We start from the raw sequence: 20,498 nt of genomic DNA on the forward strand, positions 1-20,498 counted from the left end.
TAACCCCGTGACAAGTTGCCGGTCATCAAACATCGACAACTGGCGTGCCAGGTGGGGGCTTTCGATGGCTTCGTGATCGAGAGCTCGGCACCAAGCTCACCAGGTGCCTTCCATTCCCCCAGCTTCTGGTCGGGCAAATGGTCCTGATCATGAAGCTTCTGAAGGTGCTTCTACTTCGTGCTTGGCGCTGGCAACCTTCTTGGTGGTGGCGCTCGGGTTCTTGCCCTTACCCATCTTCGACACCTCAACGCCCTCTTCTCGACAACCTTCTTCATGGCGGCGCTTGGGTTCTTGCCCTTACCCATCAAGCAGAGCTCTTTTTTAGATCTAGGGTTTGCGGAAGACGACGCTCACAGCAAACATGAGGCTTAAGCAGAATGTGAAATGCGACGGAGGAAGAAGACGCACATGGTGGTTACCCTTTATACTACCACGTGGCTCGATAATCATGCCAACGGGTGCGGCGTTTCGGTTTTCCTTCCTTTTCAATGACACTACGCGAATTGATACAACGGTTGCACGTCTTTTCATGATTTCTAACGCGTGAGAATGTGTTCAGACTTATCTGTTGGATTTCCTCTATTCGGGTACCATCCACGATACGACCATTATCTACACAGCCACATCATGCAGTACCCGGATGATTCTGCAGTACTTGGACAATTGCTTGACAGTATGCACTACATAGCGCAGTACTCGGATGAAGATTTTTTATTCAACATCAGTACAATGGATACACAGTTGCACACTTTACAAGATTCAAGACCACTCAGTACAAGATTTTTTAAATCAATAACAAAGACAACAACTACTCGGATATAGTAGAGTACTCATACTCTAAGTGCTTCTCAATAGGTACTTTTCTACCCGATGCACCTGGATCCAAGAGAAGAGTAATGCATCCGGGTAGATAACAGAAGTGCAGTGTGTCCTAGCCTAGAACCTTGGGTAGACTATCTAGCTATGAACATTTGTTGGTCGCCTACCCTTGGGAGCATAGCTACTATAAGAGGAAGCCTGCAAGCTAGTATGTAGGATGAGCTACTCGCACATCTTGCCACCCAGCCGACGCCATCTGTACACATTCGGGTCTAGGTATGACCCTTCATGGATAGACGTCGACAGGCACCCTAGAAGAACTGACATGAGACTGCTAGACGTGCCACCCTACCAGCCGTCACAAGACTTCTTCTAGTTACAGATCCAAACTACTCTACTATGCACAACTGCGGGTTTAGCCTACCTCTAAACCCTCTCACAAGAATTCTTCTAGTCACTACAACTCTTGGCTATGCCAACCGAGTACTCTCGAGGGTTAGTCTACCTCGCTCATTATCATATTTGCAAGCTACAAACTTTGAGCCACTTCGCTTCTTCTACAACTGATGTTCAAGTGCTTGCCAGGAGGGTTTTTATAGGCGTTTTGACGATGTTTATAGACTAGATTCATACAGAATACACGGACAAGCTACTGACTCTTACATAGGTTCATGTGCTACACTTCAAGGATACAATGCACCCCACTACACATTTTCAGTGTACAGGCAGCTTTTTCCCAGCACATGTGAAGTTACAGTACATCCGGTAGCATTTTTGATGGCATATTCTCACGAATATACTAAGCATCTTTAGACCAATGGTACTAAAGCTTTGCATGTGACTTCGACAGGTCTTACCTGCTTCTGTACAAGCAGACAGGGCAATAATTTTCGTTGGCACTATCATCCTCGAGTATATTCTTTTCAGATCCTTGTCTCGAGTACAAGTACTCGGACATAGGCTCGGGGGCTGCATGGTACATATCCTCTATGGATGTTTTTTTTTCTTTTGGACCCTCTAACTCTTTGTTTTGCAAACAACAAGAGGCTTGGGGGCTACACTTAGTGAGTGCACTTTCTTGAAAAGTGCACGTCACCCGGAGGCTTTATAGAGCACCTCATGGCTTCACTCACGAAAACACTCGGATTACACTTGTCTCTACTTAGCAAGACCAGAAGAAACAAGAAGGCTTCCAAGTTCAACCATGACACGCTTGGGGGCTTGACGGAGCAGGGTCCTAGGGGTTTCCCACGGGAGTACTACCTGGATGGGCCCTGGGATGGCCCACGATCTGTTGAAGGACACGAGACAAGGTGGCGTGGACTTCAAGCTATTCCAGATCAAGTTAGTCAGTTTACTATGAAAGCTAGATTCTGTAAGAGGATTAGGACTCTTCTCTTGTAACCGACTAGGACAAAATACGTGCCCTTACCCTCTCCCCTATATAAAGAGAGGTATGGCGCACCCCTTGTAACCCTAACAATCATACAATCAATCCGACACAAAAGGCTACACGCCGACTGGACATAAAGGCTATTACTCCACATGAGGGCACAAACCAGTATAAATGGTTTGTCTCTTTGCGTTTACTGTCGAGTTCTGCGTACGCCGAAGCCCTTCGAATATCATCCCGGATAACCCCGTGATGAGTTGCCGGTCATCAAACACCGACAGCAGGGCACTGCCGGAGGGGAGGAGGAGTCGCCGTGTCGCCATGCTAGAGGGGAGGGAGGAGCACGCAGGAAGACTAGCCGAGGAAGGAGTCACAGTGTTCGATGCGGGCCCTACCATCGGGGAAGGAGCGCCCGCATGGAAGGAGTGCCCGCGCCGATGGGGGCTGAGCTGTTGGACCAACAGGAATCAGGTCCGAAGAGGTGATTTGGGTGCCCACCCTAAATTGGGGCTCTAGTAGGGACCCTGCTGGAGCTACGTTTTTTTGTCTAAGCCCCCACATTTAGCTATGGAGACTTAAGTAGGGACCCTGCTGGAGTTGATCTTATAACGCCACGACTACTTCGTATGTACTATATTTAGGCTTGGGCTAGCGCAACCTCTCAACTTCCAAATGTTTTTTCCAATTATTAATTCCCTTTTTTATATAGTAACATGGCCATTGCTTTTGTTTTTGTAATAATCTTTTTTTGAGACCCGGTACATGTGCATACCCTCGTATATATGAGCGCCGAATGACTGAGTTCAACCAGCAAATCTCGAGATACTAAAATGAATTAAAAAAAATACAAGTACCCATGTCAAGAACTTCAACCAGCAAATCTAATACCCCATAAACCATTGACTTCGCTCTCCATTGTACCAAGTGATGTCATCATCGTCATCCACTTTACTTCCTTCGTTTTCCTTTTATTTGGAAATGGGTTCCACTCACACATTATATTTGCAAAGTGAGATTTGACCGAGAGGAGCATGGCCCACATCACAAGCTCACATCACATGTGACCAATTCTAGACACATATGTTAGCTAATATCGATCAGAAGAAGGCGCTCATGTTCACTGGCATATACATTGACTTCTTGTTAATTATAGTGGTCATCACCAATGGAGCTAAGGATGAAAACGGTACGGAAATATTTTGAACCGACCGCTTTCATTTTCTATATTATGATACTATTTTCTATATTATGATACTGTTTTCGAATTTCGCCAAACATAAAAATTTGTCATTTTCAATTGGTTTCACAACCATTTTTTTGTACTCTTTAATTGCTAAAATGTAGAAATATCCCGAACCGACTACTTCCGTTTTCTATGTTATAATACCGTTTTCGACCGTTTTCATCCATAAATGGGGGCAATAAGGCTTATGGAATTTTTTTATATATAGCAAGAATCTCTTGCACGGTAGACAACATAAAACCATGTGACTGTCTTTCCAAAATAGTCCGTGCTACTATGCATTGTTATCCGATTGCCAATCCTGTACATCACAGTTAATTCATATGTCCAGACTATAAAAACAACATAAATGACATTATCCATTAGAGGAGGTGGTTTGATAGTCAACTCTAAGCACTGTAGTTAACGTGTGACACTCTTAGGGAGGACATCAACACCATCAATACATCCACACCTACACTAGTAAAGATTATTGGACCAATTAGGGCAGTCCCAATGGAGAGTTATATAACAGTCACTACTACAGGAATGGTTTCTAGGGGCGGCTGGTGAGGCTATATAGAGGCGGCTCGGTCAGCCGCCCCTACCATACCGTCTCTACAAATCATGTATTTGTAGGAGCGGTTCCCAGACCGCCCTTACAAATCAATTTGTAGTGGTGGTTGTAGCCGCCCCTATAATACCTGTTTGTAGGGGCGGTTCAGTCTAGAACCGCCCCTACAGTATATTTTTCCGTAAAAAAAATTTAAATTTACAATTTAAATTCGACCAAAACACACACACACACACACACACACACACACACACACACACACACACACACACACACATATATATATATATATATATATATATATATATATATATATATATATATAATTCAAATCTGACCACAAGCACAAGAGCATTATATAAACTACCATTAACAATTTCATATACATGAAGTAAGATCTGACTAAAGTATTTTACATTAGCTCATAGCTGACAGATAGAGAATTAGTGTACAATATCCATTTAAACAAGAAACACAACCAAAACAAGCTCCACTAAATATCTGACTAAATTATCAGAAGGAAATTCCACTAAAGTAGTTGTCTTAGCTCTCAACCCATATATCTTGCATTGCTCATTCAAAGATTTCACAAGCTCCTCAAGATCTTACTGTATCTTATTAGCCCGCTCCTATAAATAGAGGACAAAGGAGATCGTGAATATGTAACACTTCAGGGCAACTTTGCCATTGATAAGACAAGAAATTTGTAAATTAAAATAAGGAATATCATAGCATTGTGGTAATGCTCCGAGACACATGATTCCCATGAATAGAAAACATGGATCCAAAGATATGAGAAACAATATGTCAACTAAATGTGATGCTAGGAAAGAGGAAAAATGTTAGGAAAGAAGCCACCAGCAGCCCCATACACACAGGTAAGGCTAATAATAAGGCAAAGTGGTGTCTTCCTCTACCTAATATGCCGAGTACTAAACAATGTTGATAGCATCCAATGGCTTGAGGTCAAAACTAATAGTGTCTTGGTCATTCCCCATCTGGTGTCATGTTGCAATGCTTTTTTCAGACCAATGCATTAAAAAGGACAGTTTATGTGATATAATTTCCTTGGGGTGCAGTTACCTTTGCAAGATATAGTCGAGAATAGTAAGCATCATGGACCATTTGTGTACTTTCATCTTAACTGTACTTTCCATATGTCCATATGGGCAGCTGCAAATAGAACATAAGACCATAGTTAAATATCCTTGGGATACAAATACAGAATACAGTGTAAGTGTAGTTGACAAGATTGAAATCATGAAAAAAATAAAGATTTGCAACCTACCTGAACTAGATATTCAGGCTGCGCACTCACATTGTCACATATCTGCAACTACCTGGAGGCAACACGGACATTAGATTCCTTGCCAGGATGATAGAATTTAGTAAGGCCCCAATCTATTAGCTGAAGTTTCGGAAGCTCATGATCTATCATAACATTGTGGGGCTTCACATCTTGGTGCATAACACCTTGTGAATAGCAGTAATCTAATGCCAGTATCTAGAAACAAAAATAGTTAGGCAAGTCAAATTTACTATAGGTTCCTTGATAATTAGTTGATGACTATAGGTTCCTTGTATCTATTTTAAATCTAAATCTAAATGCTAATAAGACAAGGCCAGATTGTAATGATAGGTTCATAGGCACACAAATTAAGAAATGAATTATCAATCACAAAAGCTCCATAAAAGTGCTGTTAAATTAAGACTGAGAATTTACAGCTTAAGAGAAAATCAAGAAAGTGTCACCTTGGATATTCTAAATATTGTTCAGTAAACCATTCAAAGCACCAGCAGAAATCGTGCAACTATTGTCATCCACATTGACACTCAGACAAACACAAACCTAGGACATTAAAAAGAATTAACTCAGACTCAAATATGTGCACAGACCTCTCTAATTAGTGTCGACTGGTTGACTTAGGACCTACATGCCCATATTTTTTTTACAAATCATCATCCACATCATTGTTGGTCACACATCAAAGTCAGTGAAAAAAAATCTAATAACAGAACCACTAGTCGACTGGTTGACTTAAAACTCACATGCCCTCATTCATATTAGTATACTATACAATTTTTCATATGTGGTTGTACTAAAAATCCATGGTGTATACAACATGCATCTCTTCTCATGGTTTTATAAGAGATAACATAGACTTAATTAATGTGATAAATTTCAAGTATAACCATAATAATTGTCCTTTTTTCTAGATTCCCAATTAGTGATTACAGGGCGCTAAGAATTTTAAATGGTGGATTAAAAACGCATTCCTTGGTACTAACTGATTCATGTCAACAGAACCAACATGTCTTTCCTCACGAAAATGAGCACATTATTATGGCAGCCTCATGAATAAAAGCTATCTTTTGGAAATAGCAGCCAACACAGGGGGTAGACGATACATGGACTTCTTAATATTGCAATGAGGATCCAAGAGTAGTGGATAGTAAAAGAATCAAACAGGAAGAGGAATACATGTTAAATAATACTTCTTATGGAGTTATCTTAAAACTAGTGTACTGCTTTCACTAATGCAGATGAATTTTAAATTATATGTAAATAGAATAGCCTAACATGCAGAAGAAATTACATGTGCTTTGAATTGGCAGTGCCTGATAGGATCCCTTCTCCTGAATCAACGGACAGGGTATCCTATATACATGAAAATATCAATATATGCAGCATATATCAGAGCTAGTACAAAAATCGGCTAGGAACAGTAAGGTAAAAAAACCTTGCAGAGTCCCCCACCGCAGCAGCAACAAGAGACCTGAGCGGCCATGGATCTAGCCGCTCCTGCCTGAGTGGACATGGATCTAGCCGCAGAGTGGACATCGATCCCGCCTGAGTGGACATGGATCTAACTGCAAGTTGGAGGAGTGGGTTCATATCGCAAGCACATGGAGCAGGGATACGCGGAGGACCTTCTTTTAATCCTCATCGTAGCCCGCACCACCCCTTGTGCCCTCGCCATGGCTCCCGGCGATGACTTGTGAGCGATGGATCCGGGGAGGATGCCATGACGCAGTGGAAGCCCCACCTCCCCACCCTTCTAGATCTAGATCTAAGAGGGGAAAGGAGGGGGTTGTGGCTGCACCAGTGAAGGGGTGGTGGCCGCGCCTGTAGAGGAGGGGATGGTGGCCGCAACAGTCGAAGAGGAAGGGGCGGTGGCATCGCCGGAGGAAGAGAGGAGGGGGAGGCGACGAGAGATGGATGGGGCGGTGGCGTTGGAGAAAGAGAGGAGAGGGGGCGAGGGCAGACTGAGGGGGTGGAGGGAGATGCAGACTTGAGTTGCGAAGTCCACGGGCATGACATTTGTAGGGGTGGCTCGTATTACCAGCCGCCTCTACTGTGCCATTTGTAGGGGCGACTGCTGTGCTGGAGCTCGAGCACGCCACTATAGAGGCTGCTCCAATGCCAGCGGCCTTTAAAAAAAGTCCCGTTGCTACAAACTGTTTTTCACGTAGTGAGTTTCTAAGGAAGAGATTTAATTTTAGACTCAACACCTCCAATGCATAGTTTCTTATAGCAGTTTCTATAGAAAATAACATTTAATGAACATCAACATGTATTACAAATTGAGAATGATAAGATGTGTCAAACAATCGTATAGGATACCAGGATGCCTCTCCAGCATGCTCATCCAGCTACACGGTGAACGCCATGCTACCTGGGCAGGCCAAGGACATCCGCAGGTAGCATGCTGGGTGAACGTCGTCCTCCCATAGTAGAACATGGGCAGGGCGAGCGCGGCGTCTTGTGCTCCTGGAGGTACACGTCGTAGTCTAGGGTTGTGATGGTCTCCCGCACTATGGCCGCATAGGCCCTGACGTTGCCGAAGTAGTTGCGTACTGTGGGGACGAGCTCAAGCGACTTCACCCGCCGCCGATTCCACCATCAAGCTCATGCAGCACTGCTCCTTGGGCACGCCAGCGAGACGTACGCGGACACCGCCTCGACGTGCGACGAACGCTAGGCTTGGTGCTGGTGCTCGCCTCTCTGTGACTGGAGACGGAGTTCGTGCGTGCGAGATGAAGGCGGCGCTCGCCCGCGTCCGCAGCCATAGCGAGTACAGGATAGCGACGTGGGTGCCCGGAGGTCGGAGCTCCCTTGAGCGCGGGCGAGTGGTCCAGGTCTCCAGGACGATGTGCGAGCACCATGGCCGCCCTGTGTCCACCGCCGGCGAGATGGATCTACCGGTGCGTGTGAAGAACGCGAGCGCGCGGCTGGGAAGACGGGGGATGTCAGCAGGCCTCACCCTGAGGATCCATCGGCAGCTCCAAAGCCCAAGCGGAAGCGTTCCCACAACGTGAAGCTAGCTGGGCCAGAATGGGCTGCTTGCACCGCTTGTATTGAGAAGCCCACTCAAGAATAAGATAAGAGGGGTCTGTGCAGGAGATTGAATCATATAGGAACCCTATACTTGTATTCGCATTACATTACGTTGCAATAGAACTCGGCCGTCGCCGGCCAGCTACCTCCCATAGCTACTGTTCCTCTTCCACACTTCCGATTAGCGGCTTCGGCAGCTAACACTGGTATTAGAGCCACCGATCTCCTACCATCGCGCATACCGGAGGACTCCCTCCCACTCACCCACTCCCACTTCACTCGCCTCCAGCACTGCTGCGGCGCCATGGATCTAGTTGTTCGCCAGATGTTCGATGATTTGATCCAGCGATTCGACTCCTTTCGATCCGAGTTCGACGGCCTCGGGTCTCGCTTGGATCATCGCTTCTCTAACTCGGAAGCCGCCCAGTTCCAGCGCGATGCCACCGTCGACAGTCGCCTCGACTCTCTGGAGCACTTCGCTTCCACCCAGTACACCACCGCCATCGTTGCCGACAACTAGGGTGGCCACTTCTCCAGGTGCATTAGCGAGCTGGAGGAGCTTGTCCACGATCTGGAGATGGTGCGATACGTCGAGATCCAGGACGAGCGCGACGAGTGGGTCACCGCCCTCGAGTCCGCAACGGAGGCGTTCGAAGCCTGGCGCCCCCGGATCGAGAGCTCCCTCTTCACCGTTAGCTCTGAGGTGGATCGGTTGTCGAAGCTCTGGGATCGAACATGTGCTGCTCAAACCGATGGATCTCCTAAGCCCAAAGGTACACCGGAGTTGGTTGCGGGGCGAGCCCCTACCGTAGCAATGACCGACTGGCCTAGTAGGCACGGCGTGGCCTCACCAACACAGGATGCGGGGTATGGTTTGGTCACGACCATAGCCCGTTCCCAGCCAATGGTACGTTCCCCGCCCCCAAACCTCCTCCGCCGCCGTTACACTTCCCTCCTCCTCCGCCACCACCACTGTATCCTCCTCCTCCACCATTGCTTACGTACCCTCCTCAGCCCCCATTACCGTATCCTCCTCCACCACCGCCAAACCCATACCGGCTGCCATACTACCCGCCGTCTCTGTTTCCACCTCCACACTATCCTCCCAATTCCGCTCCGCAGCACATAACCCCAATTCATCCACCCCCCGTTCACCACCCTGCCCACCCACATCCCAATTTCATCCCAAATTCCCATCAGCCTAATTACCTTCCCCACCAAACCAACCCCAATTTAGGCCACCTCCTTAAGATGTTGTTTCCTCAATTCGACGGGGATAATCCTAAATTGTGGCTGTCACGTGCTCGCTCCCATTTCGAAATGTACTCGGTTCATCCAGCCATCTGGGTTCGCGTTGCCACTCACCACTTCACCCATGCCGTAGCTCGTTAGCTTCAGTCTGTTGAGTCTAAAGTGCAGAACATATCCTGGCAGTCGTTCTCTAACCTCATCCATGAGAGATTCAGCCGTGATTAGCATGAGCTGCTGTTACGCCAACTTTTCCACATCAAACACAGCTCCACCGTTTCCGATTACATCAAAAAGTTCACTGATCTTTTTGAACAACTCAAAGCCTATAATGCTAACCCTGATAAGCTCTACTTTACCACTCGCTTCATTGATGGTTTATGCGAGGAGATTTGGTCTATTGTTATGGTTGCTTGACCCCAAAACCTCGATACTGCTTGTACTCTCGCCTTGTTACAGGAAGAGGCGCTGGACCAAGGTCTCCGCAAGGAGTTCAAGTGCTCGGAAGCATCCCCGTTCACTTGTACGACAACAATCAAGGATGCTCTTCCCTTGCCTCCTCCACCCAGGTGTCCCCAAGCTGTTCCTGAACCCGTTGCTGAGAAGCAAGTTCCGAACAAGTCTACTTCCATCGACAGCAAGCTATCAACACTGCAAAATTACCACCGAGCTCTTGGCCTTTGTGTTCGCTGCGGCGACAAGTGGGCTCTAGGCCATCGGTGTGCTCTAGCTCCACAAGTTCATGCTCTACAAGAAGTCTGGGATCTGTGTTCCGAGGCGTTCCAGGAAGCTAACGATACTCCTGTCCAAGATTCTGAATAGACCACTAATGCTCAGGCACTTATGATGCTAACATCTGCAGCGGTCTCTAGTTCTGCTGCTCCAAGAACAATGCAATTCAAAGGTTCACTTCTGGGCCGTGAGATCATCATTTTGGTGGATTCAGGAAGTAGCCATTCCTTCTTGAGTTCTCACCTTGCAACCGGTCTGCCAAACCTGAAGCCTCTTTCTAAACTGATGATAGTCAGAGTTGCTGATGGGGGATCTATTCTCTGCTCTGCTAAAGTTCATTGCACTGAATGGACAGCTCAAGGCCACAGTTTCCACTCTACTCTACACATCTTGTAGTTGGGCTCCTATGACATGATTGTAGGTATGGATTGGTTAGAGGCCTTCTCACCTATGAGGGTTGATTGGCAACAAAAGTGGATGAGCATTCCTTATGGTCAGCGCCATGTTGTCCTTCAGGGCGTGTTGCCGGATTCCGATCAGCATTTTGTCATGGGACTTGTCACATTGCTGCTTCTGCGCCTTTACCTAAACAACCTGAGCTTCTTGAAGACATCCGAGAGTCTCATTGAGGAATTTTCTGAGCTGTTCCAAGAATTGACTGAGCTGCCACCTCACCGTCAGTGAGACCATCATATTCCTCTGGTTCCCGGTGCTCCTCCAGTTGCAGTCCGTTAGTACCGCTACAAGTCGGTGCTCAAAGATGAGACTAAAAAACAAGTCTCTGAGATGCTGCATTCAGGCATGGTACAGCCAAGCTCGAGCACCTTCTCTTCACTGGTGCTCTTGGTCCATAAGAACAATGGTACGTGGTGGTTCTGTGTTGACTACAGGATGCTCAACGCCTTGATTGTCAAGAGTAAATTTCCTATTCTAGTAGTGGATGAGCTGTTGGACGAGTTGTCACAAGCCCACTGGTTTTCTTGCTTGGATCTTCCGGCTAGCTTTAATTAGATTCACCTAGCACCCGGTGAAGAACATAAAACGGCTTTCCAAACACATTGGGGTCAGTTTGAGTTTATTGTCAAGGCCTTCAGATTGACCGACGCACCAAATACCTTCCAAGGCGCAATGAACACCACTCTCCACCCTCTGTTGCGTAAGTGTGCTATGGCTTTCTTCGACGACATCCTAGTATACAACCGTACTCTCGAAGACCACATTCAGCACCTACGCCAGGTCTTCACCCTGTTGGCAAGAGATCAGTGGAAAGTGAAGATCTCCAAATGTCGATTCGCCCAGCAGTCAATTTCCTACCTCGGACACATTGTCAGCCATAATGGCGTGTCTATAGCCTCAACCACAGAATATCAAAGAGCTCCATAGCTTCTTGGGGTTACCCGGTTACTACCGTAAGTTCATGAAGCACTTTGCTACACTGGCAAGACCTTTGACTGGTCTTCTGAAGAAGGGATCTATATTCGTTTGGACTCCAGCTCTTCAATCTGCTCTAGATGCTTTGAAGTTTGCCCTTGTTTTAGCTCCAGTGCTTGCACTTCCAGACTTTAGTAAGCCATTTCAGTTGTAGACAGATGCTAGCGACTCGGGTGTTGGCACAGTCCTATTACAAGATGGACACCCACATGCTTTTGTAAGTAAATCACTTGGCCCCCGAACTAGAGCTCTATCTACTTATGAAAAGGAGTTCCTAGCCATCCTAGTGGTAGTCGACCAGTGGCGGTCATCCCTGCAGCATAGTGAATTTACAATATTCACCGACCAATGCAGCCTCATGAACATTACTGATCAGCGCTTGCAGACTTAGTGGTAGCTCAAGATGCACAACAAACTGGCTGGTCTTCAGTACAAGGTCGTTTACAAGCCCGACACATCAAATTCGGCCGCCGATGCACTGTCTCATCACCCCAACCCACCATCCCAACTCCAAGCTCTATCAATTTCTACTCTGGCTTGGCTAGCAGATGTTACAGCCGATTATGCATCTGACCCAGAGTCTACAAAGTTGCTCCAAGAGTTATCTATTAACCCTCAAAGCCATCCACCATTCACTTTGCAGAATGACATCATTCGCTACTCAGGCCGCATCTAGGTTGGCAACAACCATCAACTGCAGCAAAGAATTATTTTAGATCTTCATGACAGCATGTTGGGAGGTCATTCAGGGTTCTCGGTCACTCATAGCCGCATTAAGAAACTGTTCTGCTGGCGCGATATGAAGCAGTCAATCAAAACTTTTGTTGCTGCTTGCTCAGTTTGCCTCCAGGCCAAACCAAATAGAGCTCGCTACCCAGGTCTTCTTTCGCCTCTCCCAGTTCCTGCGGAGGCCCGGCAGCTGCTGTCCATGGACTTCATTGATGGCTTACCAACCTCTGGCCACACCAACTACATCATGGGGGTAGTGGATAAGCTACGTAAATTCGCACATTTCATTCCATTACATCATCCTTATACAACCCAACACGTAGCACAAGCTTTCCTCAACAATATCTTCAAGATCCATGGCTTGCCTACTCATATCATATCATATCATATCATATCGTGATCCCATCTTTACCAGCCAGTTTTGGTGTGAGCTATTTCACCTTGCTCAGGTGACATTGGCTATGAGCTCAACCTACCACCCTCAATCTGACGGTCAGACCGAATGTGTAAATCAATGTCTCGAAACATACCTGCATTGTTTTGTTCATTCCTGCCCAAGATAGTGGTTGAAGTGGCTACCACTTGTAGAATACTGGTACAACACCAGTACACACTCAGCTCTGGGAAGGTCGCCGTTTGAGGTTCTGTTCAGTCAATCTCCTCGTCATTTTGGTATTACTGACCTTGCTGCTTCCCCTGTGCCGGATGTGGCCTCCATGCTGGTAGAGCGAACCACTATGCTTGCATGTGTACGCCAGCATCTTCTTCGAGCACAGCAGCGCATGAAGCATCAGGTGGACAAGAAGCGCTCGGAGCATTTGTTTCAAACTGGAGACTTTGTCTACCTTCGTCTGCAACCTTACGTTCAGTAGTCATTGGCGCCGCGCTCTCACCACAAGTTATGCTTCAAATACTTCAGTCCGTTCAAGGTGCTGTCCAAGATTGGAGCGGTGGCGTACAAGCTTGAGCTTCCTCCGACATCTTCAATCCACCCGGTGTTCCACGTCTCGCTTCTGAAGCTGGTGTCATCCTCTGTTCCAGCAGTCTCTGCAAGGTTCCCCGACCCCGACAACAACATGCAAGTACCTGAGCGTGTGCTGCAGTCAAGGCTACAACAACACGGTGCCCACTCCGCCAAGCAGTTGCTGATCAAGTGGTCCGACCTCGACGACGACCTTGCTACCTGGGAGGACGCCGACGCCATCATGCAGCGTTTCCCTAGTGCTCTGGCATGGGGACATGCCGGCACTCAAGGGGGGAGGGATGTCAGCAGGCCTCACCCTGGGGATCCATCAGCAGCTCCAAGGCCTAAGAGGAAGCGTTCCCGCAACGTGAAGCTAGCTAGGCCAGAATGGGTCGCTTGCACCGCTTGTATTGAGAAGCCCACTCAAGAGTGAGATAAGAGGGGTCTGTGAGGGAGAGTGAATCATCTGGGAATCCTATACTTGTATTCGCATTACATTACGTTGCAAGAGAACTCGTCCGTCGCCGGCCAGCTACCTCCCATAGCTACTGTTCCACTTCCTCAATTCCGATTAGCGGCTTCGGCTGCTAACTGGGGAGGGATGCAGGAGTGTGTACGATGGTTTTGGCGGCCGTTGTGGGCCGGCAAACGGCAGAGCGCATGCAACTGGAGCAAAAAATCCGAGCGGAGAAGGGAGGAAACCACCCGTTTCTCCCCAACGTGGCTGTGGTAGTTTCCTCGCACATTGGCACGCATGAAGACTTCATTTCGTATTGAGGAAACCGTTTCTCTATTTTTCATTCTCTCTCTTCATTAAATCTACTACCACATCAGCGATCTACTACCACATCAGCAATCTGCTTAGTTGGCAAGCTAGTAAATGTACATAGAAACCACCGTAAATACACCATTGGGACTGCCCTTACTCATGCTCGATGGGTCGCGTATCAAGTTGAGTTCATTAACTATGCATCCTAGAGTTGGAGCACGATCTCAACACCTTGTGGTCATCCTCCCATCTGCTAATAAGGTTTACAACCGCCAAGAACAACTTAGATTTTGTTAGTTTCGATTATATATTTAGCCATTGCTACTTTGCCTTGCAACATGAGTGTCGTCTAGATTGCTCGTCTACTTGTCTTCAATACTCCACCATATTGTGATTAAAGATTGAAACCTTCATATTAAACTTGCAATTCAATACTTGTTCTTGTTAGTTCTTTAATTGCTTGTAGAACGGGTGCCCTCGTGGCTAGGTTGATCATGCTCCCACAAGATCACGAGTGACTGTTAGAGTTGGTGTATCCGTTGCTAAGGTCCGATCAAAGATATCTATCTCTGCCAAAATGTATGGCCACCGTACCCCCTACTCCCATCAGTCTCTCCAATGAGCATTTCTTACGCGTTCCTATACATTCAATGCAAGGTTAGGACTAGTGAAAGGTCCTACTCCGTCTGTCCTTGTATAGTAGGCACAACTCCAAAATCGCAAAGACCAAGGAAAAGTTTAGTTAGCGCGCGCTTCCAGGGAAGTCTGTTCGGCTCCACCTCTCCAAATAATTACGGCGCACGCTTCTCCGTCACGAGACGTTAAGGAGCCGTCAAACTAGCAGAGCACTCCTCCGGCTTCCACGCGCGCATGCAGTTCTCGTTCCGGCTTCCACTCATCCACATGCAAATCTTCTCCCGCCTAACTGCCGCGCGCTAATTCCTCCACCCACGGCGCCATGCAGCCATCAACGCCCGCCCGCCCTGGACTTTTTTCTCAGCCAAAATTTTCTCTGGCGCCTAACTAAAATTTTTCTCTTGGCGCGTATGGGAAATATTTTGGCAAGTGGCGCCACTAATTGATGCCCGTTTGTCCTCCTATAAATAGGCAGTGCTTATGCACAGCACACAACACATGCCTTTCTCTAATCTTTCTTCTACACACTATGCCTGGTTTAGATTTGAACGAGCCTATCAACTAGGATGAGATTAAGGAATTTGAGGGAGGCGTACTTGATTTGGACTACGATTATGTTTGGGACTCCGGCAATGAAGAAGGTAATCATAGAAGTTTTTCTTTTTCTATATGTTGCCATTGTATTTCTTCTCGAGCTCTACTCAATGGCGTTGACACAGCGGATGGCGACGGTGACGACGATGACGACGGTAACGACGGTCAACACGACGGTGATTCAAGCTGAAGAAGCAGACGTCCTGGCGGACCAAGCTGAAGAAGTGGACACCGTGGCTCAAGGCGAAGTCTACGGTGGAAATGACGCCGGCGACGAAGCTGATGTTGAGGCTTTCGACTCAGGTAGTAGTCCTACATTACTCACTACTCCAAGCAAGTTCTATTGTCGCGCAGTGTTTTATTTTTTGAGCGAGCCGAAACTTTCTGCATGCAAACCATGTCGCATGCACGTACTTTGAGCCATACGTCAATTTTTTTTTCATTGCATACTGCATGTCGCATGCACGTACTGAGGCATGCAAATGTCTATGTGTAGGCACTCCTGTCAATATCAAGAGGGGGCGGTACTACCCTCCTGATATGAAAAGGATCTTGTATGCCATGTGCTTAGAAAGATCAGCACCAGGCATGATGAAGGAGGGAGTGACGAAGTCTGTTGCTAATGATATGGGGGTGCCATTGAAAGTTGTCCAGCGTTTATGTCTAGATGGACAAAAAGGTGGTGGAATTCAAGCTTTTGATTCAAATAAGAAAAAAAATTGTGGCCGCAAAAAACTTCCATTTAACCCTGATGTAATCAAAGATGTGCCACTTAGACAGTGCCATACTATCCGTCACCTAGCCAACGCCTTGCATATGTCAAAGAGCACATTACATAAGCGTCTAAAAGAAGGAAAGTTTAGGCGCCATTACAAATGCCATAAAGTTCACCTTGACTGAACAAAATATGAAGGAACATGAGCGGTTTTGCGTAAATATGCTTGACAGCCTTAGCCTACCAGATGACCCATCATTCAAATCTTTGTACAACGTCATTTACATAGATGAGAAATGGTTTTATAGAACAAAGAAAAACCAAATATATTACTTGGCGCCTGGCGAACAGATCCCTCGAAGAGCCATGAAGAGCAAAAATTTCATTGAAAAGGTGATGTTTCTAGGGGTGACAACACGTCCTAGGTTTGAGAACGGCGTATGCACATTTGATGGTAAAATAGGGATTTTTTCCTTCACTAAATTAGAACCAGCCAAGAGCAGAAGTCCCAACAGGCCGAGAGGTATGATGATTACCTTTTTTTTATTTGAGGAAAATATGCCTTTTATCAAAGCAAAGTTACTAATCTCGGTTAATTAATCTACTTGCATTGTTGAATGTATAGGAACGATGGAGTTAAAGGCCATGACATCGGTCACGAGGGATACTATCCGAAAGTTTCTAATTGAAAAAGTCTTGCCTGCCATCAATGAAAAATGGCCTACTGAAGAACGATGACACCCAATATTCATTCAACAAGACAACGCAAAAACGCATATTGCAGTGGATGATCTAGAATTTTGCCGTGTTGCACAAGAAGATGGGTGGGATATAAGGTTAATGTGTCAGCCACCCAATTCTCCAGATCTTAATGTTTTGGATCTAGGTTTTTTTTGCAGCGTTGTAGGCATTGTTTGAAAAGTCATCTCCCTCAAACATCCAAGACATTGAGTCTAATGTGATCAAAGGTTATCTAAAATACACGGTCGATAGGTCAAACCATGTATACCTGACACTACAAGGATGCATGAGAGAGACCATGTGTGAAAAAGGAGGGCAGCATTATGCAGTTCCGCATATGAAGAAAGGAACATTGGAGAGAATTGGTGAAAAAGGAGGGCAGCATTATGTGGGCCTCACCACCATAGGCATTGCTTAAGGCACGACTGAGCTCATTAACCTCCTTCTTGAGGGTTTCATTCTCAACCATTAGTTAGGCATCATAAGTGAAACCATCACTGCTAGATGAGGTGGAAGTGGAAGTGCTACAAAAGGGTTAGTGGGAGCAATAATAATAGGATTATAGAAGGATTCATCAATTATATCACAAGTTAAGCCTATGTCACATTTTTTAATTACTTTTTCTTTTTGCTCAACAAGAATGGAATGAGCCTTTTCAAGCTTAGTGAGAGAAGGCTTCTCATTTATAGCAATGCTTGTAAGAGCCTTCTTCTTGGTGGTCTCTTGTCATCATGACTATCATCATCATCACTTGAGGAAGCATCACTATCTCAAGTGACCACATATGAACCACCCTTCTTCTTCTTCTTAAAGGTCATCTTGTCCTTCTTCTCTTTCTTGTCCTTCTTCTTGCTCTTCTTGTCATCATCTTCATTCTCACTATTGTAGGGGCATTGAGCAAAAAGATGATCCTTGCTACCACACTTGAAGCATCTCCTTGATTCATCCTTGTTCCTTGATAATGACTTCTTCCTTCTTGCCCGATAGCCATTCTTCATCATGAACTTGCCAAATCTCTTCACAAAGAGAGCCATCTTCTCATCATCAATCTCATCAAAACTTGAGTCCTCATCTTCACTTGATGTTTCTTGCTTTGCCTTGCCCTTGGATGATGATGATGTGGCTTTGAATGCCACACTCTTCTTCTTCTCATCCTTCTTGTCATCTTTCTTCTCCTTGTTCTTCTCCTCTTTCTCATCATCATCTCTATATGTATCATCGGTCATCACATCTCCCAACACTTGGTTTGGTGTCATGGTGTCCAAACCACTCCTCACTAGAATAGTGACCAATGTGCCAAATCTTGTTGGCAAGCATCTCAAGAACTTATGAGAGAAGTCCTTGTCCTTCACTTCTTCACCAAGTGCTTTAAGATCATTGACAAGCACTTGTAGCCTATAGAACAGCTTCGGCACACTCTCATCTTCCTTCATCTTGAAGCGATCAAACTTCTCCTTGAGAATATATGTTTTTGCACCCTTCACTGCTTGAGTGCCCTCAAAGGATTCCTCCAACTTCTTCCATGCCTCATGAGCTATCTCAATGTTCTTGATTTACTCAAATGTTCTCTCATCCACGGCATCATGAATGACACTAAGAGCAATATCATTGTTTTAGAGTAAAACTTCTTTGGCCATGGAGAGAGCTTCTGAATTTGCTACCTTAATCTTGGTCTCCACCACTTTCCACACATTTCTATTGATTGACTTGATATAGGTGGTCATCTTAACCTTCTAATAAGGATAGTTTGAGCCATCAAATTGGGGTGGCTTCTTGGTGTTGTTGATTTGGGCTATTTTGACACTGAAGGTTGTTAAGCCTCAAATCACAGTGACCACGGCTCTGATGCCACTTGAAAGGTCCCAATGGCTAGAGGGGGAGTGAATAACCTATAAAAATTTCTACAACAACACTTAAGCCAAGTGGTTAGACAAATATGAAGTGAAGTGAGTGTTGCGCTAGCCTACTAAAAATACAAGCCACCTATCCACAATTCTAGTGGCTATGATCTTTAATTCACAAAATGGCTAAGTCACTACTCTTTAAGTTAGTGAGCTCTCAAAGACTAACTAATGAGCCTGTGTCGACGAAATCTAGTCGGCAGTCTACTGCGGGGTATACCCACAGTAATAGATGAATCGGTGGTGGTGCACATAATGCGGACCAAATGGTAATAGAGATACAATACACAAGATTTATATAGGTTCAGGCCATTTGACATAATACCCTACATCCTATGCTCTGTTATTTTGTATTGATTCTATATTAGATTTGATATATCGTCTAGGGGACCCCTGCCTCTCCTTATATGGTCAGGAGGGATAGGGTTATAAGGAAAATATCCTATTTGGTATTATACAATAAACCACATCTTCTTATAGCCTTACGGTGCAAGCCTTGATCTTGTGGGCTAGGCCACCTTTGATGGTGCGGCCCATGTCTTGTCTTGTGGGTACCGAGGGGTATATCCCCCACAGCTAGTCCCCGAGCACCATGTATCCTTTGAGTAATGCAGTCTTGAACAAGTCCAAGCTGTTTGATGTGAAGCCGACCTGTTCAACTAGTGATCCAAGCGATGGAAGTTGAAGCCGACCAGTTTAACTGGTGATCCAAGTGGTGGAAATCGACCAACCAGTTTAACTGGTGATCTGAGTGGTGGAAGTCGAAGTTGACTAGTTTAACTGGTTAGGAGACCTTGGACTTAGCCAAGTAAGGTTTGCCAAAAGGATATAAGGGGCTCAAGATTAATTTTAAAAATTATTCACCTCAGATGAAGTGTAGCCACTTAGACTCCGTTTGTGAGGTCAGATGGTTATCATCCATGACTTAGTCAATAAGGAGGGTAAATTAGGAAATAAGCACTATATTCACCATCAGGTGAAGTGTAGCCACTTAGTCCCCGAGCCTACGAGAAGATGAAGAATGAATCTTGACACAGGCTCAAAGAAAATAAGTCTGAAAGTTTCCCGATGTCATCTGACATGTGTGTATCAAGACCCAAACGTGCTGTCCAAGATCAGCACCCTGATTCGAATAGCATGGAGCAACTTGATAGTACACCGATGAGACGTAGCGAGATCTGACCGTCAAGGGAGTCCACAGCTTAGCCGGCGACTCTTGCATGAAGAATCCGAACGCTGAGTCCTTAGCTTAGCTGGCGATGCTTGCACGAAGAATTGAAACACCGGGGAGTCCCCAGCTTAGCTAGTGAGCCCCCAGCGTAACTAACGATGAAGCAACAGACAATCCATCTGACTAGTTGGTTGGCGAAGAATCAAGTATCGAGCAGCCCAACCAACTGGTTGGCGGTGAAGTGAGCGCCAAGTAGAAGTGAACGACGAACAGTCCGACCAATTGGTCGGCGACGAAGTCATGAACCTAGCGGTCCGACTAGTTGATCGGCGAAGAAATCCGAAGGCCAGATGGTGCGACCACCCAAACGATGATCTTGCAATACAAATGTGTCGGACGGGTAGTACAAGATTTAAAAATAAAATATATGAACCCGGTGATGAAGAAAACAGAGCGGAGTTTATCAGGAGCAATGTATCGGTGAATTTTATATCCTGCAGAGCAGTTTATGTTTATTTGG

At 45.9% G+C, this 20,498-nt stretch overlaps 1 pseudogene; it reads left to right on the top strand.

Annotated features, from left to right (window-relative positions):
* The first annotated feature begins 15,578 nt into the window (after window positions 1–15,578).
* Window positions 15,579–17,324, top strand: LOC136499723 (uncharacterized; annotated as a pseudogene).
* Window positions 17,325–20,498: the final 3,174 nt, after the last annotated feature.

The sequence above is a fragment of the Miscanthus floridulus genome, chromosome 13 (genome assembly GCF_019320115.1).
Source record: "Miscanthus floridulus cultivar M001 chromosome 13, ASM1932011v1, whole genome shotgun sequence".
NCBI classification, from domain to species: Eukaryota; Viridiplantae; Streptophyta; class Magnoliopsida; order Poales; family Poaceae; genus Miscanthus; species Miscanthus floridulus.